The following is a 24,657-nucleotide window of genomic DNA, read 5'->3' as shown; positions in this document are numbered from 1 at the left end:
TTAATTTCAATTTTTGATTTCAAAAGCTATCAAATACAGCTCAGATGAGAAATCAATTTTCCCAGCTGCCCTGGCTTTGTGGTGAAAAGGACTCCCACCATTGGTGAACAGCACGTCACATGACCGCGTCAGGGATTAGTTCAGTAGGCCCATGTTGCCACCACCTCAATTACAGGCTGCCTCTTGTCATTTACCACTATAACATCTCACTCTCAGACACAACTCATATTTAATTCATGAAAGTCTGTACTCGAGTAATTGTAATATAGAGTGATGTCGAGAATTTGACCAAATTTAGACAGCAACTTTTTTATGTTTTGCATGCCAGCACCACTGATTGTATCATTTGCTGTAATTAGGGATAAACAAAGGGATTTTTAAAAAGCAAATGCCTAATTGAGGATTGATTACAAGACGAAGAAAAAAATTGTAAAAAAAAAAAAAAAAATATTACAAAATGATGGAAATGATTTTAATGGAGATTTTTTAAAAAAAATGTGAACAATTGCAGTGACGGCTGATTAGAAAGTTGATCATCAACCTTATTATGACCATCATGTGATCAATAAGCAATAACTTATCCTTGGCTAATTGGACAGATTTGTTGTTAAAATCCATGTATGTGTGCTGAATGAATACAATAGCAAAAGAAGACATGGTAACTGTTGACACAGCGCGACACTCAAAGCATTTGGTCCGTGTGTGCGGAACATATTTTACATTCTTATGAAGCTTTGCTTAGGAAATTGAATCCATTCCAACATTTCATTCTCTCAAATGGATCCTCCTCTCCTTTGCACTGCGCAAATTGACAATTTGTTCTGTAATCAAAAGCAAAAAAAAACCTTTTGCACATATCATGAGATTATGTCTGTTTGACAGTTGCATTATTCTATGTGGTTTCCATGACAACTGTTTGGGTGAGGCCTCCAATAAAACCAACCTCAGCTGTCATCTCTTCACCTAAAAGCTTTGTAATTGCTCTCATTTGCATAGCACAATTAAGTGTGTTAGCTCACAGCAAGAACAATCAACCTCCACTGAAGACGGGGGATAGTATAATTATTATATCAGTGGATTTGTATAAAACATTACTGACGAGCCTTTGTTTGATGTCGGCGTTGCTCTGTCAGCCTATAGCTTTATCACTTCTTCTAGTTAATGTACATTTTTCCCAGGAAACAATGAGCAATTCATACAGACAGTGGTTAAGAAGCTCTGATATTGCTTTATGATCACATACACACATGAACTTAAATTCAGAAATGATCATTGAGGTTTATTTTGTGGTAATATTGTTTTGAAAGGAGGCTTTCTGACTCCGGATGATCTGCAGTGGTGGGAGAGTTTGAGTTTGAACTGCTGATTGAATGGAAAGGTTATGTGCACTGAGCTCTGAGCATTGTTTCTCTTTGCCTCAGATGCGCAGAGGCTGTAATGAAGAGCTCTTGAACTCCAGTGAGAGAAGCTGTGACAGGAGTTCACAGGAAGATTCCTCTTTGGTTCTGCTGGACGTACTGAACACACACACACACAAACACACACGCGTAACAAGTAAATACTAATTCAGTAATCAAATTGTTTCATAAACCACTCACTTTTCATTAATGTGTCCACTGACTTCTTAATCATGTTGGAAAAATATCAAAAATAGATTTATTTGCGTGTTTTTTTTCTTCTTGTCAACACTATTTATTTGTGGCTTTGACATGAAATTGGAGGTTAGAAACATCCTCTTAGTGGCATAACTTGAATTTGTGAACTATAAAAGCACAAACATTCCCATGCCTCCTGAGCTTTATCATCCAGCGGGAGATAGTGCAGGTACATTTTATTTGGAGATTTCTTTTTGCCTTCAGGCCCTGAATTGTAATGGAGGACCAAGTGGCACAAATGGCAAGTGTGCCATTCCTCGCTCTGTGCAGCCTCCCCAACACAAACTGGTCAAGCAGAAATGAGACCTGCATCAATTTTAATTTGTATTTATCCTGCTGATGACCCGCTCCTTTCACTCTGCGGTTGGAGGCACAAATTACACCCATCATAACTCGGATTCTAACAGCCCACGGTGTGCTATCAGAAAATTAACATGGTTATACACCATCGGCGGGTTCACAGTGTCACAACACAATTATACAATCGTGGAACCTGACGGGCTCTGACTTGTCACTGGTGTATGACAACTAAGCTGCGGGGCTACGGTGTCTGTCACATGCAGGCGGGTAAGATAAGTTCACTGAAGAGTAGACTGTGCCTCAGTGCCTGCGTCTCTCTATCGCAATCAGTTAAATATCACACGACTGCTGCAGTCTGGGCTCTTTCTTTTTCTCCTTTTTGTTGGAGTGAACTAGTCAGTGTCACATCAGAACTAATTTTTACCCGGCACAGAACATTGGGCTTTCACAATTTGCAAAAACACATTGAAAGTGACATGTATGTGCTGCCTGTGTGTAATTAATGGAATTAAGTTATCAATGAAAGAAGGTTGATGTAAAACCTTACACAGGTATGTGCCGCACTACATGAGCATCAACTCACTCCGTCTTCCATCAGACTCTAATCTTTCTATCTCATATAACCAAGAAAAAGAGAGAGAAAGAGAGAGAGAAAGAGTGAGAGAGAGAGAGAAGGGAAACTCCGCTCTCTGGATCCCCCGTGTGCTCTCAGTGTCAAGCCATTAGGCTGTGTGAAATGAGGTGCCACTCACGAGTTATAATGCTGCACATCTATAGATGCAATGGTAAAGTACAGCCTTTCAATGCTCAGTTCTCTGTTGGTGTTGGGGAAATAAATCTGCTCTGATAGTGGTCCATGTCGTAATATCCCCAATTCAAAGGCACAAAGATATGAAGAGGGCTGTTGGATAAATTCAAAATAATCCTCTTTAGGATTGCTGTGAGATTAATAGAGAAAAAAAAAAAAAGGTCTGCCATGTTTGCCTGTGTGTGAATGACAACTGATGAACAACATAGATCAAAAACCCAGTTTGGTGCTGTAAAATAAGATTATCAACCTTGAAGATGACAAGGAGTGGGGAACATGCAGGGATGAGCAAAATTAACTCAAAATCAAAATTACCGTACTCAAATTCTAAAAACTTGTTAACAAAAATGGTACAAACACCTATTATGGTACAAAGTGTGTATCCAGTTTGAAAAGAAAATCAATTGAAAACATAGGTTTCTATAAACAGCTGTTACAGAAATGCAATCAATGAAAGTTACACACTTGCTATAGTTAGAGGAGTGTCACACAATCCCAGGAGCAGAAATATTTACCCCGAGCTACTGGAGATGTAACAATTATAAGGAAATAAAGCTAATAAGTGTCACTTTGATGTGACAACAAATTATACATGGCTCTATCAGATCTCATTTCCATTCCACAACACAGAGACAGGAGAATACCCTGAAGCGTGGCTGTTAATGGGAGCCTCTATCAGCCATCGAGGAAAGCCTGCCTCATTACTCACTCCAACACAACTGTGCCCACGGTGGTCAATTTCCCCAACGGACGCCGGCTCACACACCAGACCCACACTGTGAGGCATATGACTTGTTTTTCAGTGCACGGGCCACAGATGCTGTCATGCGGCAAGTGTGTGAAATATGCTTGAAAATAGATCAATGGATATAGTATTCTGGCTCTGCTTTATAGACTTTTAGGAAGCAACCTTTTGTTCTTCTGTTGTTAAATAAAAGATCATTTTAAGTTGAATATGTCAATTGTAGTGCTTCATTTTGTGTTTGTTTTTTTTGTGGAATTATTATTTACACACGTGCATTTCCAGGCTGTATAAAACAATAGTGTGTGGTTATAAAGAGCCTCTACTCATCTTTGATTTAATTCTATACAGGATGATTGTTATTCAGAGAGAATTCTCCATATCCCACCGAATAAGCACGTAACCTTTTATCCCTTCCAACCTGTCCAATGAATATTTTAAAACTTTAATGTATAACGGCCGTCTGAATTCTCAACCCAAATGAAGTCTTTTTCTTTGTCCATATAATCGTACGGACGAGTTTTCCACTATTTGGTTTGGGAGTGAGAATGCAGGCGTGCAGGTTATCTTCTGGTTGTACTCGTTATTCTCGTGTTGGGTGCTTCAGTAGTCAATAGGGGGCATCCCTCATCTGTCAGAAACATCAGAGTACTTTTCATGCTGTACTTCTTTCTTAATTTCTCATTTCCTCCCTTGGTGAAGTCTCTTTTGCGTCCTGCTAAAAAGAAGTACTGTCTTTGTCTGTCAGATTATGTGATTATTTATGTCGCTGCTTGGCCACCGATGTAAGCGAGTAACAGCGATCACAACATATGAGGGAGAAAGTGGTGAAGAAGAAGCAGCTGACCCTCTGGTGACTCTCTCACCCAGAGGGGTGGCATTGACGCTGGCTGTGAGGGTTTCAGTGCAATCTGTGGAGCAGATGGCTGGATTCCTGGGCAGAGAGCAGCAGCAGGTCTCAGCCCGCATGTCACCATGATGATGTGAGCTGGCTCCCTCCAAAGCTTTAGTTAATACCTTCATGTATCAAAGACTTGTTAAGGGTCTGGGCAAAACTCACCAACTCTTGACAAAAGAACAATCCATCCCTCGCTCGCTCTTTCTCCTCTCTCTATCCATCTGTATTACTCTCTCTCGTCCACTGCTCTCCCTCGCTCCCTTACCTCTGTGTATAGATGTGGATTTTGTGGTTGATTACAATCATTCACACTACAGGTTGATCACTATTGTTTTTGTCCATGCCAATGGTGACAATTAGAAATCAGCACAGATGATTTTTTTTGGGATTTATTTTATTCCTCTTGCCAACATATAACATTTTATTATTAGTATCATTATTATTATTATTATTATTATTATTATTATTATTATTATTATTATTATTATTATTATGATTATTAGTATTAGTATTATCAATAATAATAATAATAACAAAAATAAGAAATTATTCAAAACATTTCTTACATCTTCATATATACAATAACAATATTAATGGTCTATCTGATCTGATTTTGTGCCTGCACTGCAATACAAAAATGCAAACTTAATAGTATATAAACGTATATCACCTCATCAAAAAACTAAATGTTTAGTGATTTAGAAACATTTTTCAAGTTTTCGAACAAAACTTAATAAATACTATAATAATATATAATATAAAATGAATAATAATGAATAATACAAAGCTGATTAGTTAAAATAATTATTGGTTGATGCTGACACAACTATATGTCATTTAGAATTGGGCAATGTAGAAACAGTCAAATTGCACATCACACATATGTATTTACTCTTTTATTAATTTATTTATTTGCGTTACATTTCACATAAATGAACATGTAAATATACATGTGTAACAGGTTGATGCTCCAGTACATACACTGAAAGATAACAAGAAAAATATACAAACATCACAATAACAACAAATAAGGAGCAGAAGCATCAGTATATAAAAACATCAGTACTGATGTGCATCATGATCTTGGTATTTCATTGAGAAACAGTTTATTGGATGAGAAGTGTTTGATGTTTAAGGCACAGATTAAAGATGCAGAGTGTTTTATTTCAATAGCATAACACCAAGGTGCCATGGAGTAATTATGGGTTTCTCCATTATACGATAATGTCCTTGACTTAAGGTTTTTATGAGCACTTTAACGACAAAAATTCAGACTGATGAGGAAATCGTTAAAGTAAAACAATTCTACGCAGGGTAAATAAACATTCGTTCAACTTCTGTGGTCATCCTGCTCTCCCCTCTCTCTGCCACTTAGGCTTTAATCTCAGTCAGTGGCAGGTAGAGCAGGCAAGGCCGTGCCTCATGAAGTGTGAGTGGCCCTACCTCTCCTCCTCTCTCCTCATTTTATATAAAGAGTGGCAGCAGGCAGAGTGACAGACTGCCCCTAGAGATGACACCTGTCACTGAGGGTAGTGCAGCTAATCTACAAGCCTCATTTTGTTTGAACTCTTTGTCACCTTGCCGTCAAATCCTCATCTTCTCAGTCACTGCCAGCACCCCCACCCCTCCCCACCCCCCCTTCTCTATTTGCTCTGCTTTGCCCAGTCTCTCCACGATATACAGGGCCTACATCGTCTCCACACACACACACACACACACACATACCTCACTATACCACATAACCTGTGTTCTGTGGTGTAATACATTTGTTCCAACAAACATTTATTTATTAAGCATATTAGATGGATTAGTTTATTTAAAAATATGCAGCAAGTGGGTTTTCACAAAGTCAAATATCTTGGCAGCTTGATGTCTTCATCACACTGATATTCCTCTTGTGTCCCCAGTGTATAAGAAGAAGAAAATAGGGTGTCCTTGTTCAAATGTTTTTATTTTGCGGACAAAGCCCCATTCATTCATATTGAGATTTGTCTAAGTTAAAGTGATCTGAATAGAAACGCGGTCTGGAGTGGCCCATGCAGTCTCTGTGGAGCAGCACACTCCGCCCCCTGGCCAAATATCTATATTGTCCACTTCTACAGACTGTGCTTTGTAATTATAATATAATTCATTATGTCAATGCTGCGTGTGTTACAAAGGGCGGAGTCCTCCCTGCAATCCTCCTGTGCTGTTCAAGCTGACCGAACACAGTTGTGTTCCCATTTTAAAGCCTGCACCTCTGAAATACCCTCTCACACCCCATAAACAATAGCTTTTCCTATTTTCACTTAATTGAGATATCACCCTCAAATCTGACAGCTCCCTGCAGCCCCTAACTCAGGCCACGACTAATATATAGAGACAGGAAATGGGAAAGAAAAGGAGGAAATAATACTAATAATACTAATAATAAATCAGTTAAAAAAAAAGGAATGATAAATGTTTGCAGATTTTTTACACATCTGTTATTCTATAGAAAATGGTCTTTTCATTTTGCCATCATAATTTAACATAGAGAAAAATCCACATGATATAATCCAAGTTGTAGTGGAAGCGTCGGCCAACTTCTTTAACTGCTTCCATAAAGTGGAATTATCTTTTCCAGACACATTTTCTATGGATGCATCCAAAAATCCACATTCCATTCAGACTGCATGAGGCTTAATTTAATCCTTTTGCTTATTAAAAAAAAAAAAAAAAAAAAAAACAGAATGCAGCATCTTTAACAATTGAAAGTCCAGTCTGCATCGAGCACAATGGCTAAGGTTAAATTGGAGGTTGTGTGAAGCCTTTGCTGTATCAGAGCAGCATTCATATTCAAATAACAGCAGACGTCACTATTTCACGAGGCAAGCAACGTAGTTTTGTGCATTTGTACACACAGAGGCAGAAATGCAATGCAGACATAATGTTTCCTGATATCTTTTTCTCTTTTTTTATTTCTTTTTTTACCCATTTTTCATGATGTTCTTTGTTTTTAAGTGCGAGCAGTAATTTGTTGTTAATGCCTTCTAAGTTACACATTTGCTGTACCAAATTACGGGTACTTTTACGGTATTTTTTAGAACAGGTACAACTCAGGAACCTCATGTTCAGTCATATTATCATGGTGGAAAATGTGGAAAATCCTTGGTCAATGTTGAACATTGTGTAAAGTAAAATGTTTTTCCTGGTAATTGAGGAGGCTAAAAATCCATCAACATGTTGATAAGACTTGACAGTTATTAATTTGAATTGTATTTGAACAACGCAGAGCTGAAACAGAAATTTAATCAGCGTACTGTTTTATTTATACTGACACATATTTTCACAGTAATGCAGAAAATATTAGTCAATAGTCATCATGGTTAACAAACACAATCCATCACTATTGACAGTGATAATTCACAATACATGTTTGCTCATCAGAGTTTTTCTCAGTTTAATGACGAGTTTTAGGGAACAAATGACTCATAGATGAACTGAGAAGAGTGGGAGAACAACATCATATTTAAAAGTGTTGCATGAACGTCATGCTGTCACCTGCTGTAGTTCAGTTTCACGGTGCAATGCTAACAACAGCGGCATGTTATAATAAAGAATGTCTCATGATGTGTAAAGATGTAGGTGCCAATGATCGAAGCACATTCACTACCATGAAACATTACATTGACTCAGCGCAGCCTCTTCATCACTGTGTTCACTTTTATTATTGTTTTTTTCCCCTGAAAGCTCCAGTTTAATTACATCAAATTGCAATTAACTTATTCATTATCACAAGATAAGAGAGCTAACAGAGTGAGTATTGATTCTCTCCTGAGTAATGACTTGAATTGCGAATGCTTCTGTTTAGCTATATGTATATAGTGGAGGTCACTGAAAGACAGACAACGATCATCATCCTGAGGTAGTTAACAAAGAAATATTAGACAAAGAGTAACTCAATTTTTTATAAAAATGTGCAAATATATTGTTAAATAAATATTATTTCTTAGACGTGTACATACATTCTGACTCTGAAACAAACATGGGTGTGTATTGACGTTAACCATTGCAGTAAGATGTTCTGTACCTTTACTTAAGGGAAATGTTGGATTTTATTGTGTATATAATGTATATAATATAATGTATAATATTTATTGAATGAATTGCACAAACAGCCTGCATTTCTAAATAAGCTCCATTGTGGTGATGCATTGTCTTTCCCATCCCCCTGTCTTTGTATCTGGGGAAATGTCACATGGTTGTTGTGAAAAAACCAATAATTTCACTGGCTATATTCAAAGCATGTATAAGAAGAGCACAGCAGCTTGTCTTGGGAGTCAAGAACCGGGTACAATGTCCTCTGCAATGGGATGGCCAACACAAACGGGCTGGTGCACCTATCCAATTAACACCCCGCCTGCCAATCCCTGTCAGGTCACAAGCAAGATCCCACGGCGGGCTCTACCTGTCTCTGCTGCTCAACACATGCCCAGCTCCGATATAGAATTAACGCCACTTCTCACCTGGTCATGCTGACAGGCCATAGATTAGACTTGTGCAGCATGGAGATATGCTAGGAGCTCCAAATTAAGGCACCCGGGGTTAAGATTTCAAATGCAGCGGGGCTATTGTTTTGCCACTCCTTTAATATTAATTAAACTCTGAGGTGAAAATGTTCTTTTCCAAACTACTGTTTAATTCCTCCACAAGTGAGTACCTGATAAGAGATTTTATTTAATGACCACCTGGATGTTACAACTTATCACAGCAGTTAAGACCTTAATAAGACCAATAAGCCGGGGGTAAGTGGTTCTTTTGTATGGTGCAAAAAAAATTAAAAATACTACTGCCCCATTTCCTTAACAAAATATAATGCATATTACCATTAAACCTGCCAAAGAAAGTCTCCTGATGTGTTGGCAATTTGTATATTCACAAATGCAGCTATATTTAATAGATAGCACATTATCTGCCAGACCCTTAAGATTAGAGGACTTGGCCTTGGTTAATAGTTAAATAGTTAGTAGGAAGCAACATTGTCTCTGTACTCAACATCTGTTCTACCTTTTTTTCACTTCTTAAGGTCTCCAATGACATCTGACAAAAATATAACAGTCTGTCAAGGTTTGTTATATATATATATATAATATGGTAAAATAAAATGTATTGATGTTTAAGATAATGAAAATCAATGAGTTATTTTCTAAATCTTGATAAACAGTTTGTTAAACTTCCTGCAGCCACAACACAACACACATCATCACAATTAGTCCATCTGTAAAAGCACAAGTTCAACACTGTGTAACTATTGATTTGTGTGTAATTGACTCTCAACATTCAGCCACTACTTCAGGATATAGAACAGTATATATTCGGTCTTATTTACTTGTTGGCCGGGGTTTTTTTTGTTTTTTTTTGGTTTTTTTTCACGTGCCAAAAAGGCAAAACAGCCCAAACGCAGCCATGTGGACTTGTTTTTTTTAGCCCACGAGCTGCACGACTCCAGGGAAGTCGATGTTGGTCAGTCACTCCATTGTTTAGGTCCAGAATGAAATCATGACAGCTATTTGATGGAGTGCCATGAAATTTCTATAGACTCGAGGGAGTATGTTATCAAAACACCGACTATATGTACATAAATGTGTGTGTGTGTGTGTGTGTGTGTGTGTGCGGGTGTGTGTGTTCCTTTGAGTAAACTTGCTGATTTTTAAAGCTGCATGATCTAGGAAATGATTGTTGCATTAACTCCTGATTACTGATTAGTTAACATGATTTCAAAGATGGGGATCAGATCTAGGGCGTGATGAACCTTCTGTGTTTTTCTTTCTTTGTTTGTGAAATTTGATAAAAACTAAAAAAGAAGAAGAAAAAAGAGGCAACTGAGGATCCGTCTTCAAATGTCTGTCCGCTTGACAGCTCAAGCACAGTTTTAATATTGTCTTACAATTAAACATGTTTGATATTTATGACTGAACAGCGACTGGGGCGTGAGCAGAACCCGGGCTGACCACAGTGCGACAGGGATGAATGAGAACACACTTGTGGATTTATGGCAACAGTATGACTGCTTGTTTAGTGCGTCCTGAAAGACGTATCACATCCCGACAGAGACAGTCCGCCTCCATGTCTGTTAACATTCTGAAGTCACCTTAAACCACGTGACTTTCTGTGAGATCCCAAATCTGTGGAATCTCCTCGCTGAAATTGTGTGCGGTCCTGCTCAGGAGCAACGTGGACAATCCCACAGAGAAAGAAGGCAAAAGAGTGAGTATTTACACACACGGGTGAAAGTAATTGACAAGTGAAAAGTGACATGATAAGACAACAGGTGAGAGTCAAAACAGGAAGTGTCAAAAACACGACACTTGTAACTACAAGACAAAAATAATGTAAACGTATTCAAATGAAGCTTTATTTGATGCCACATTGTGGCCGGGCATATCGTTTACAGTTGTTATTAGGGTCCATTTCATGAAACAATGCATTGTATAGGTAACAAAAGCACCAGAAACAAAAGAAAAATACCATCATCAGTGACAATGTTATGACAATTGATCTTTCATCTGATCTGAATGATGAACTAAAATATACTGAATGTAAGAGTAACCTTCACTATACACAATTGTAGCTAACGGCTCAGCTATGCTAACAGCTGGAGGATGAATGCAGGTCATAGCTTTGCACTGAAAATGACCCCAGAAATGTCATCACTGAAATTCTGATCGGAGCCAAAGACAAAAATGTGACCCGTGAGTCATTTAACACACAACAAAAAACAGCTTAAAAGGAAAGGAAAGTTGTATTAGTGACGCCATGAAAGCCTGAGAAATAAGTGTTTCAAGAGTTTCAAGTTTGATTTTGTTATGGCAAACCTATTGAATAGATATCAGTGGAAGTAACAGTTGCAGTGGATTGTACTCTCAGATTTTAAAGCTTCCTCTGGGGAGATTCACACCATGTGGCTTTGCAAATATCATTTTTACACAACCCACTCACGACAGAGAAAACTGATACCGGATGATTTCTTCAGTGACAACATTTTGAAGCGTTCTCTGCCAAAGTTTTCAGTTGATTAGCTCAACAAAATCTGCTCATCACAAGTACAGTTTGGTCAAGGGCGAGTTAAGTTTAGGCAACGCAAGTTATTTTCTGTAACCTTAGTTGATATCATTAAAATAGAGAAATGTAGTTAATGTTTGGCAACAGAATGATGTTACTTGAATCATCGTTTAAAACCACATACTTTCACATGGCCACATCTTAACACATTTCAAATTTTAATTATTTTCTTTTCCATATTTGAATATTAACTTTTTCATTAGACATTTTAAACAGCACAATACAATGAATTAATTGGAAAAAAACAAATACTCATATACATTTGTGTACTGTACTGTAGTATAGTAATGTATATATGTTACTTTAATGTATGATTTGGCTTCAATTGCATTTTTTTCCCCGAGTTGAAACTGTTTAGTTGACATGAATTTCAAATCCACTTGCAGGGAAGTTAATCAAGTCATCCCTTCCCCCTGAAAAAGCCTCAGGTGGTCTTCAGTGCAGATGATAGTTAGTAGTAGAATGTGATACATGACTCCCTGTATGCACGTGTACAAATTCAATAATACTGTAACCATGGCTTTTCTCTTTGTCAACTTTAGCAAAGGAAATGTCATTAGGGCCAGGTTTGCCAGAAATACATTGTGCTATCTTGGGATGTTACAGACCATTAACATCAAGCAAAGACGTATCACTTTCCAGGATTGAGTATTGTATGTGAAAGGCTACTCTCACCTCAGTGGATCCCAGTGGATATTAAGCTAACAGTTCTGGATTCCAGTGGGCATCTTAGCAAAGAGAACCTCTTTATTACACCGTAAGTCAATGTCACAAATGTGATCTGGGTAATGTTTTTAGGGTTTTATGGAGGACTTTGTAGGAGAGGGTGCAGCTTGTCTGCATGCAACTCGCAGAGTCTTCACACTGTATTGTGCATGGAAAAGGTTTGGGATTTGTTTGCTCTTCACGGGTGTCTGAATGATTAAGATTAGAGGACGTGGGGTTTGTCTGGCTGAAGAAAATGTATGTGTGATTGGTGTTTTTGCCATGTCCCTTGTTTTTCTTTTCTTCTTCTTCTTCTTCTTCTTTCTTTTTAAGTGCAGGATCTAGCTGCACATCTGACATGAGCCAACAGGGGCCACATGCTGGTCTGCATGCTGGTTCACATGCACCACATGACACAGCAATTGAATAAAGCCATCACTTACTCACTGAACAACTGCAGCTTGTGGCGACGCTGTGGAGAAATTCACATCTCTGTGTGTGCGCTCAAGAACTACTGTTGAACATAATTGTCATCATACTATTTGTAAAAGTTCAACAGAAAGAAAAACGTATTTTAAAGGAACTTTGGTGATAATTAAATAGAAACTTCAATAGTATAACTGTTTTTTTAAAGTTCAAATATTGTATTGATTTTTTCTTAATATTGGGTTCTCATATGCAGCTTGGACTGTGATGTAATTATAATTGAATGAGGGGGAAAAGCCCACAAAGGGTTACTTCTTTAATGAAGGCATACATTTAAAATAAAGTGGGTTGAATAACAAAGGAAAAATATTACATCCAAGTCTCAGAAGTGGTTTTATTTTTTTATTTTTTTTGCTGCAAGCTAAAGCTCAACTACAAAGTGCAAGAACTGCAGAATCCCATTCTCCTTCACAAGCTTTGATAGTGGACCGCCACGTTATAAATAATGTATTAAAGGATTTACAATGCACAGAAAGAGAGCTGCTTTCACAAGAGGGAAAGTTCATTTACCATAGTGCGTGAAAAAAAAAAAACATGTTAACTCTTTGCAGCCCAGACTCAATCAGAGTCATAAAAGACCTCATATATTTTCTTTTGTATTGTCCAGGTTAAGAGAGTGTTTGGTTTCCTTTTTACAGTTTGTGGTAGCTTATTTTTTCTGCCAAAAGGTGTTTGAGGCCTACTGGGACCACTTAAAAGTTTATGCAGAGCACTAGCCAAGTTGGACAAAAAAGCCGTGAAGTATACACACACTGGCCCCTTTCTCAGAACCTCTCAGCTCTGGCTAGGGGGAGTGTTGTTGGTTTATGAGAGGGAAAATAGCCCCAGCCTTCTGCAAAAGTGAAATGGGATTAAGGCCTTTGTTCGGCCCACAATGGTGAGGGGAATTAGCAATAGTTGTAGGCACTTAGAAGAGCTCTCACACAGAAGCTTATCCCAGATTTTGCACAATAATCATTTGAATATCAACAGTGTTTTGCAACTGCAGCGCTAATGTATAAACCTCTCTCTTTTAGATATCGAAATCCCCAAGAGGATTTTCTTTAGCAATAGCTACATCACAAATATTTGTGGTTTTTTTCAATGCAAAGTCATATTTTGGAGAGTTTGCACACAGAAGCTTCAAGTGGTGATGATACGTTGATGTTTGGAACACATTTTTCTTTTTTAACATTTACATGAGATGTAGTGACTTTCCTTTGTTTGTACATTTGAATTCATTTTTTTTTTTCCACATACGTGAGCTAAGTGTTAAATACTTGAACATTATCCATAAAGTTTATATTGCTGATGTCCATGTTGACTTTATAAATCCTTGCCTTACTTTGCAAAATAAAAGCTAAGGATAACCTTCTACTGAAAACAACAATATGAAGAACAACTATAAATGGCTTGAATCAGATTAAATCAGCAATGAATCAATATTAAAAGCAAATATCCAATAATGATCCAATAATATAGAAAGTGGGGGTTCTATGGCAAACAAAAGATTTATATACAATAAAACCTTGATTTTCACCATATCAGTACAGAAGGATTTGATATAATCTGTTGTAGTGCAGCGTCAGACTGATCAGTCAGTTCCACCGACGAGCAAAACTCTCACGGAGGGAGAATAATTCCGAGCTTCTGCCTCAGTTGAGTCTCAGAAGACTATAGCCTTGGTTATAGAAGCGTGATGGCCTCAGCGTTTTTTTGCCCACACAGTGAAAACGTATTGTCCAAATCACAAAACATTGAGTGAGATCAGCAGACTTGTCAAGAGGCCCTGTCTTGAATATGAATGATGAGAGAAGAGCAGGGTGGTCCTAGCACTGTTTTGGCATTAGGCAGGTGAAAATAAGCTCTAACACTGTCCCTGCCAGCTGCCCATCGCTCTCGAGATCAGAAATAGGAGAGCAACGTTTTCCAAATAAGAGAGAGAGAGAGAGCTAGAGAGAGAGGGAGAGAGGGAGAGAGGGGGGGAAATGTAGCACTATAAACACACACTGGTGTGAATTCCATGTGAGTTCTACCATTACTTCAATCTTTAAAAATGTAAACATAACATCTTCCTCAAGTCCACCTTGTACTAAATATTGAACGTTTAACTGTAATATTTATATATAGTATTTATGTTGTAATGAAAAGGATGAAGGTAGTTCTTCAATATGAAGTCGTGGCATGTATGTGCTGTCAAAATGAAGAAATTAAGACGTTACACCTCCCCTCCTCTTCCTGTCCTCAACACATGCACACACGCTCGCTCAATTCACTCGAGTGTCTGCATAGTTTCTGCATTCAACTGGATACAATGATGCACAAGATGAATAAAGTTATCTGTGCAGCTGAATGGGATGTTGCCAGTGGGAGGGAACAGGGAGGTTCTCCTTGCGCCTGAGCTGAAAGGAGCTCGGCTTTGAGGACCAACGCTGCAAGGGTCAGGGCCCAGCTGCTTTTAGGGGTGAAAGGGACACCAGCGGGCTGGACCGGCTCAAGAAAACCTCCACAAAACCAATCGTCTCTAATAAAGACATCCTAGATTAGACGTTGACAGATCCCTTCCCCAAGTTGCTGAACACACTTCACACATTCACGCTCCGGTTTGTATCATGTGCCACAAGGCAGAGTCCCTTTCCACTTGTTAAGAGTGATGAATCTCTATTTAGTTTTTCTGTTTTCATTTTTTTTTTTTTTTCCTGGGTGTAAAATCAACTTTTCTACACAGGTAGGATGTATTTTCTAATAATTTCATGGTGCCAGAATTTTACATTCTCAGATTTAGAGCAATATTAACAAATGGATCTATGGTGGTTGCTCTTATATTGGACATAATGTGTTGAAATGTGTCTGTTAAACCCCCATACACTCTAAAATTGTGTGTGTGTTCATCTTACATTGGAAATGCTTTGTGGATAGTGCTTCTATTTGACCGCCATTTGAAAAAGAGAGAGAGAGAGAGAGAGAGTCATTAGGCCTCGTCTGTTCCTGAGATTACAGAAATCATAGCGTGCTGAAATCCACTGAGTTTGAGTTTGCAGGGGGTAAGTAAGATAATAATAAGGCCACATTAAGAGGAATTGATGGTTCATTTTCCCTGTCAGCAGTAACAGAGCTTTGCCCAAAGATGTGCCGACCTGTGCAGATGGGGTTCAGAGCCAATTTCCATGTTAAAAACTCCACACGCTCCAGAAATCCTGACTGACTCTGGCTGATCAGAGTGTGTGACAAGCATGTCTTTTAGAACAGGGCTGCTCGTGTAAGGAGATGGAACTGAACAACTGTACAACAAACGCTCTGGCCACTTGTGAATGTAGTAATAATGTTGTTTTCATGCATACCCAGAGGCAATGACATAAAGACAAAAGAGGCCTCAGCAGTGTGCTGTCAAAATGGAAAATACAGCCCATCATATGTGTCACACAGCAATTACACAAACTGTAAAAAGTCCTTTTTTCCCCCTCACTCTCTCTCTTTCATCACGTGTGTGTGTCAAGTGTCGTTGCAAAGCTTTAATTCTCACTGCAGACATTCATCTTCATCTCACATTTAAATTAATTTTCCTTCAGGCTGTTTTTTTTTTTTTTTTCTTTTCTCCACATGCTGAGTTTGGTGATGGCTAAGTGTGTTCGAAGAATAAAGAGATAAAGTGATGGTGAAAATACGTTTGATGAGTTATACGTTGAACTCATTTAAAGAAAAGAGGTGAAACATAAATAAATGCAATGTGTTTATGTCACTTTTTCACAATTTAAGCACGAAAACTGTGCTTAAATTTAAAATGTGGTTACTTCTTCTTTATTGCGATCACATTTTCTGCGACTGATCTCATTCGAAGACTTTGGTCATTGTTCAGTTCAACACAAAAAAATATGCGTTACAAGCTGCTAACCTTCTCCACTGTGCTGGATATATTATATCCACTGAGATGCCTGCTAGCTGCAGAGAATTAAACATGGTGAAAACACAATCTCCTGTGGGCTCTGTGTGGCTCACAATAGATAGAGGCGTGATGACTTATTAAACATGGCCAACCTGCAGTGTGGCTTTTCTCATTACCTTTTCAATTCGTAGCCTATGAAAGCCTTTGGGTCTGGTGACAAAACTCTTGCCATGTAATTCTCTCTCAGGCTGCTTTCATCGGCCGATTTTGTGGAGAAAATATGAGGCTGATTTTATCACACTCTATAAATTCACAAAAGGCCCTCAAGTTGCCCCCATGGAAGACATACCTCATCTCAGTGATGTGCCACCACTATTACTGATCCCAAGCATTTGATAACGGTGCCTCTCCTTTTTTAATGATTTGACAGGCATCAGACATGGGCCCTATATACGCAGCGGTTATAATGGACTTTTCTATCTTTTTTTTGTGCTTGTTTACACCAAGCAGCTCAGATAGATGAACAAAATTATCTATCATCTCTTTCTTCCACAATAAGATATAAATCTATATGAAACCCTACAGCGACTGACCTTGTTTTAACTGCTATAGCTTCAAATTTATTTATTTTTTTTAACGAAGAAATTAAAAAAAAAAGTAAACACATGGCAATGTTCATTTCATCAACATACATATGAGTCTCATCCAAAACATCCACAAGTCTTTGTTCTAACAGAAACGGTGTCAGTACACAAAGAAGACAAACACATTGTGTGTAAATAACAAAATGACACATTACACACATAACAAATTAGGTATTGAGGGAACCAGAAGGAAATAAGTAATAATAAGACAGTTACTGTCATATATTGTTAAAGAGAATGTGTTTGAATTTGCTTCACTTGGACTCACTTTCCCTCTCATCTGATTCCCTCATGTGGTTTCTGGCACATTGCAGTTTCCTGGCATACAGCAACGACTGTTCCCTTTGAAATGTTTTGACTATGGTGTCATTTATAAAAAAAAAAAAAAAAACTTTCATCATGCATTGGTACCTAATCAAGTGAAATTCAGCCGCCTTAGGCCCAAGCTTAGGTGTAAGTTAGACCAGCTTTCATCAACCTTCTGAAAATAGAAATCCTGCCATGAGGAAGCGTGCAGTTTGAAATGCATATCCAGCCTCCCCCACACATTTTAAAGTGAAACTGCTTTTGACAAATGATTGCACACACAACTTTCACATGTAATTGTCACTTTGACTGTGTTTCTTACTATCAAATGCATAATAGTTTACAAAGTCTAGTTTAGATCAAACATCTACACTAACAGATTTCCGTCATCATAATGCCGGATAGGGTTTGGACGAGATTTCTGTCAAAACATTTGTGCAAATACCGCGTCCTGTTAATTCTACCCCGTCCCGTGTTACATCATTATTTCATATTCTCTACCTGCACCTCCATAGGGAAAATATTATCTGCTATAATCACTGTCATCATCATGATTCTCTCCGCGGTCTGTTGGCTCCAAATAAGTCATTTAGTTGTAAAGCAGCTTCATTTATTTTGCCTATTCATTTTTCTTCCCATCATATATCTAAATACAAATCTTCATTTTATAACTGACAGCTTATTACCTCTGAGCACATGCTGATAAATTTAATTCCAATGAGTTAGCTTCCATTTTCAGCTCCCATTATCTACTAATATGGCAGCAGCAGCTCCACAAGGGAGGAGAAAACTTACAGAACTCAGAATATATATATGTATATACATGTGTTTATATATATGTATATATATATATATATATATATATATACATATATATGTGTGTATATATATATATATATATATATATATATATATACATATATATGATATTTGTTTTATTTTATCTGATGCTATTCCTATCATCATTATAACCATTAGCAATTGGATTTGTTTGTAATTCTGTTAAATGAAAACTTCCACGTTTCTGTGTTTGCTAAAAAATAAAAACAAGTGTTGACAATTTATTTTAAATGTTTACAGTTTTTAAACAACATACAATTATCTGCTTATGTGAATGTTAGGTTCATTTTGTTTTGTCTCACTTACTGTGTGTATATCACCAAATTGCAGCAGTGCAATTAAAACACATATCTGCAATTGCATAGTATGAAGTTGAGCCTTTTAATTATAACTATTTATTTTTGCAACAAAACAAATAATTCCAGTTCACTGGCAAAATGTGGCTTTCCTTCATAAACGTATAGTTTCTAGGCGAGCAGCATTATGCCACAGTTGGATCTATTTTGATGAAGTAAGTAAACAATTATTATTAGGTTTGATGTTGGCCTGAGTAGCACTCAATTAACAATGTGGCTAATGAGCCTATTAAGGATGAAAGTGTTCTCAACAGGTATGAGAGGATACTGCTGCTTTTGGAGTCCCAGTTCTCAGCATTGAATGCAGCATGAATAACCGTGCTTTCTCTGAATCGCTTCAAAGACCAAAACTCTACAGCCCAAAGAGCAGAGTTAAATAAAGGTTGACTTGCAATTGAATGAAAATACAAACTGATTGATAGGAAAAATGTGTTAGCTATAATACACTTCATTTTAATACAATTTCCGATTACATAGTTTTTTTGTGTGAGTAAAATACATTTTCAAACATGAAAATATATTTTTAAAACGTGTCATATCATTTTCATTTCTGTTTTTTTTTTTATAATGTCACTAAATGTATTTAAATTGCATTTCAGTTAAAGTACACATCAGCATGCGTCCATCTTATAGTAATTACGCCGCAGTATAAATAGGGATTGTGTGTTGCAAAAGAAAGACAACCAAAGGAAAAAGACTGAGAGGATTTTGTGCAGCCGTAGCGTTTCCTTTGAAGAAGGACTTCTCAGTGAAACGCGCTGAAAGCCCTGCACATGGATTATTTCCACATTATTTGCCGCTGGATTCCAAAAGTTCTTGTTCACTAGCAACAGCTGCTTGTTTATACTGACTGGCTTTTTTTCTATTTCACTTTACAAAATAATTGAAAATAAAGTTTAAAAAAAAATACATATATATACATTTTGATGTCCTGTTTTCAACAATTAGAAAAAAACCCAAAGAAATGATCTATAGTTTGTGGCACATTGTGAGCTGCTGTTTTGTTTATGTGTGAGGAGGTCAAATCATTCAATGTGATTTTTTTCTATTCTCCTCACTCAAGCAATAAAGCTCATTCTAAATATGTAAATCAGACATTATTCACACGCAGGTGGAAAGCAAAAAAAAGATAAATAAATAAACACTGTAGGAGAAGGGAAAATGGCATTTAAAAAGCGTCACTCTGCCCCACAAAAAAATGACAATAAATAAATAAAATGATATAAATGTGTTGAATGAATTTATCTTTTTGTAAAACCTGCTTGTCGGCAGAAGTTTCAGAATGTTATCAGTGCTTTCAGCTCAAGAATAGCTTGAGGTGTTTTGAGTGTAAATCCGTCTAAAGCTGCCAACACTGACATACACAGCGTATGCTAAATACAGATAAGAGTATTTTTAATAGATCTGCAAAAAAAAAAAAAAAAAAAAGTCTCCCCACATAGCTCAATGGATGTGCTTTGAATGTAGTTGATAAGTTGGCTTAAGCTGAATGCTGTATCCCAGTGCAACATTGTGCTGCTGGGTGAGCCCATCACAAACTAGCCTTCCAGTAAAGACTATGCTTCCAGGGGAGGGATTATAGAAAAGCCTTCGAGATCAGCTTCATGTCTTACTAGACTTTCTGATTAGAAATAGTGCTTTGTAACACAAAAATAAAATAACTTCATATGGGAAATAATATGTATATCTAAATATATCTATCTATCTATCTATCTATCTATCTATCTATCTATATATATATATATATATATGTATATATATATATACATATATATATATACATGTGTATATATATATATAGATATAGATATAGATATAGATATATATACATATATAGATATATATATGCATATAGATATACATATATGTATATCTATATATACATATTTCAGTCATTTCTTTAGCTACTACACATTTTATTTACTTAAATATACATCCTATCTATTTTTAATGACAATTTGTTGTTTTCCATGTGCTGGACATAAAATTCTCAGAATGCTGATATACTTAAATTGGATTGGAATTAGCTATTACACACATACTCACATAGTTGTGCTGTGATCAGTGACTTTCGCAAATAAATGTATGATAGAGATGTTCAAGAACGTGGGTCATAGACAAGAAATATGTTAACTCACATTTTTATATTTATTAGATAGATAGATAGATGTTCTCAAACTAATGAACATACCATATTCTTTCATTCATTTCTAAATAAGTAATCACCAGATTTAATGTTTGTACATGGAAAATACAAATTGATTGGGTTGACTTGTGGTATACATACATATATATATATATTTTATTTTTTTTAAGAGTCTAAGATTGTGTTTTATTCAGTAATATGGAAATGTCTTTAGTTCCTCCTCTATGTCATGGGGGCATCTCTTCTCTGCCTCCTTAATAAGGTAGTTCTGCAGGCCTCTACTGTAATATATTTCACCAATAAAGCAATCCCAAAGCCAGCCTGGCCTTTTGACCACTGCTGAGAACGTGGAAAGCAGCAGGCTGCCTTTGCTAACTAGGCTTACTCTCTAATATTAGATACCTGTCCCCTGGCTTTTCAGAGGGGGGCTTAGCAGTTGATATTTTCATCTGGTCCTGCCAAGATGCGACACCCCCGCTTTAATCTTGTGTTTGACATTAAGCGCTCTGTTCATGAAAAGTCTGGGTGAACTTCAACCTCAGTGCGGGGCTGTCACACAAAAATGATGTGGTGGGGGAGTGAAACTGGCTGCTCTATCCTTGACCTCTCCCATTGGCCTGCCAAAGTCTTTCCCTACCCTTCTTAATCAGGTGGGACCCTTCACTTTTTAAGTGGAAGATCGTATATTCTCTGCATCCCGCTGCGTCTTTAATACTAACTGGCACAGATGTCCACTGATAGAGACATAGCAGTGAGATGTAGATGGGATAAAGTGATGATGCTGTGGTTAAAACCAAATCATCCCAAAATGAAACTTTGCTTTGTTTGTCATTTAAAAATGATATGTCATATACATATACATATATATAATATGCATTGTGTTATTATCCATTAACAAGGGAAACTGAATTCAACACTGTGATGTTTGAAAAGGAAAACAAATGGTGATATACAAGATGACTGGTGTGAATTTGAAAAACAAATCACTTCACAGATGAGGGGCAATTACATTCCACAATCTCATGTTGGCTGCAGAACATCAGTCTACATCTGCACATATATTACACACGTTTGGGAAAATCAGGAGAACGACTCAAAGGCAAACTAGGAGTAGACTAATGATCCTCTCATGATGGCTAACTACCCCTTCATTCAGCTGCAGGTATTATGCGCTTGCTTCCATGTTGGTATTTATTGTGATGTTTAGGACAAACAAGCCACTTCTCTGCAATCGTTAAGATGAGTTTCCCTGCTGATTGATGTGTGGACTCAATTACTCCCCATGGCATCCATGTCAGTCTATTACCACACTGCCTGGTAATGATAGGCTGTTCTCCACAAGATTATAGAGCTCTGTCACAAAGCAACAAAGACTTGCTTCCCTGTCTCTGACCTGGGCTGCTACAACTGAAAATAGTTTCATTTTCATTCTGTAACTAAACAGGAAAAAATGTAAAATAGTATTTTTTTGGGATATAACGTGATGAATTATTGATATATTCAGACTATTATTCAAAGTTTGCTGTGACTTTGTCACAAAACACTTTTAAAGTGTCTTTTATTGTAACTTTAACGTTTTATATTGATATTTTAAACACTTTGAAAGACTTTTTTGATGAGAGCTTAATGCAGAGTCTGCACCAGAACTTAATCTCAAATGACTGGTCAATGACTGGTCAAGAGGGGGTGAAAAAAAGCAACAAGGAGAAATCAGCTTATAATTGTATCACAATATTCCATCATGATAATGTAATAACACATTTCACAGAATTTAAAAATAAAAGTTGTTTTTAAATGGAACATATATAGTATTTAAAAATGTATTTATGATGCAAAATGTAAATCTGTAAATACAAAAAAAAACATCCAAAATGAACTAATAACGTCATCAAATCGATTTGTCTGAGACCTCTGGTCTACACAATGCAAACATATTTCAAGTCAATTAAACAACAAGTGTTTTCTTCTTGTGTGTAACTGTCTTTTTTGTGTTCTGTGAACTACACCACAGCTCTCTTACTGCCAACCTGACTTCTATCCAAAGGACAAAGTGCCAGCAGCATTGCAACTCATTCAGCTGGTGGCCCAGGGACATGCACACAACCCTGATCCCCATTACAGATGATCAAAGATTTTTCCTTCAACAATTTCATTATGTTTTTTGAGCTCAAGTAAAATTGAGGGACTGAAAAAATTACTAACTGAAAAAAGTTTCAATACAACATTTTTCTTCAGGTTGACCTCAATCACTGGAGTATGACTGCAGTACGTGCTATATTTGATAGCCTGTACAGTGATATACAATCATTGGATAATGCAGTGCATTTCATGCTATAAGTGATATCAGTCTGTATCGTTAGAGTTGGCTAATTAGTCTAATGAGAATAGTTGTGATTCAAGACACCTGTCTTTCATCTCTCCCATTTAGTGGCAAAGTAATTATAACCAATAAGAAGAATCCCAGCAGTGCAAAAAAAGAAAGTGGGTCAGTCAGGAGAAACTCCTGTGTACAGTGAAGTGGGCGTGGCCCTGAGTCACACTGTGTTGGTCAATTAACCTACTTTGATTTGCTACTGATTTGAAACTCCACATTTTCCTCTGCACTTCATTTGGATTTTTGATTTTATTTATTACGTGAGGGTTGCAGGGCGGGTTAGGTTTCAGGTTTTTTGACAACATGTCATCAAGGGAACGTGAGCTGGATTTAGACCGTCGTGAGACAGGTTAGTTTTACCCTACTGATGATGTGTTGTTGCGATAGTAATTCTCTAATGGGTTAGGGTTAGGGTTAGGGTTAGGGTTCATCTAAGTCGTTTTTTTTTGTTATTTGTTTTTTTTTTACCAAACTTTCTATATTTGGACTAACTTTAAAAAATTTTGACTTTTTGGTCAAATTTGGATGACATACTAACCTATGACTTTTTTATCACATGTTGGATGAACACTAACCTATGACTTTTTTATCACATGTTGGACGACATACTAAACTATGACTTTTTATCACATGTTGGACGACATACTAACCTATGACTTTTTTATCACATGTTGGACGACATACTACCTATGACTTTTTTTATCACATGTTGGACGACATACTACCTATGACTTTTTATCACATGTTGGACGACATACTACCTATGACTTTTTATCACATGTTGGACGACATACTACCTATGACTTTTTATCACATGTTGGACGACATACTAACCTATGACTTTTTTTATCACATGTTGGACAACATACTAAAGTATGACTTTTTTGACACATGTTGGACGAACAATAAACTATGACTTTTTTGTCACATTTTGGACAACATACTAAACTATGACTTTTTTGTCACATTTTGGACGACATACTAAACTATGACTTTTTTATCACATGTTGGACGACAAACTAACCTATGACTTTTTTATCACATGTTGGACGACATACTAAACTATGACATTTTTATCACATGTTGGACGACATACTAACCTATTACTTTTTTTATCACATGTTGGACGACATACTACCTATGACTTTTTTATCACATGTTGGACGACATACTAACCTATGACTTTTTATCACATGTTGGACGACATACTAACCTATGACTTTTTTATCACATGTTGGACGACATACTAACCTATGACTTTTTTATCACATGTTGAACGACATACTAACCTATGACTTTTTTATCACATGTTGGACGACATACTAAAGTATGACTTTTTATCACATGTTGGACGACATACTAACCTATGACTTTTTTGTCACATTTTGGACGACATACTAAACTATGACTTTTTTGTCACATTTTGGACGACATACTAAAGTATGACTTTTT

The sequence above is a fragment of the Solea solea genome, chromosome 12 (genome assembly GCF_958295425.1).
Source record: "Solea solea chromosome 12, fSolSol10.1, whole genome shotgun sequence".
In the NCBI taxonomy this organism is placed as follows: Eukaryota; Metazoa; Chordata; class Actinopteri; order Pleuronectiformes; family Soleidae; genus Solea; species Solea solea.
Note: the sequence above shows the minus strand (reverse complement) of the source record.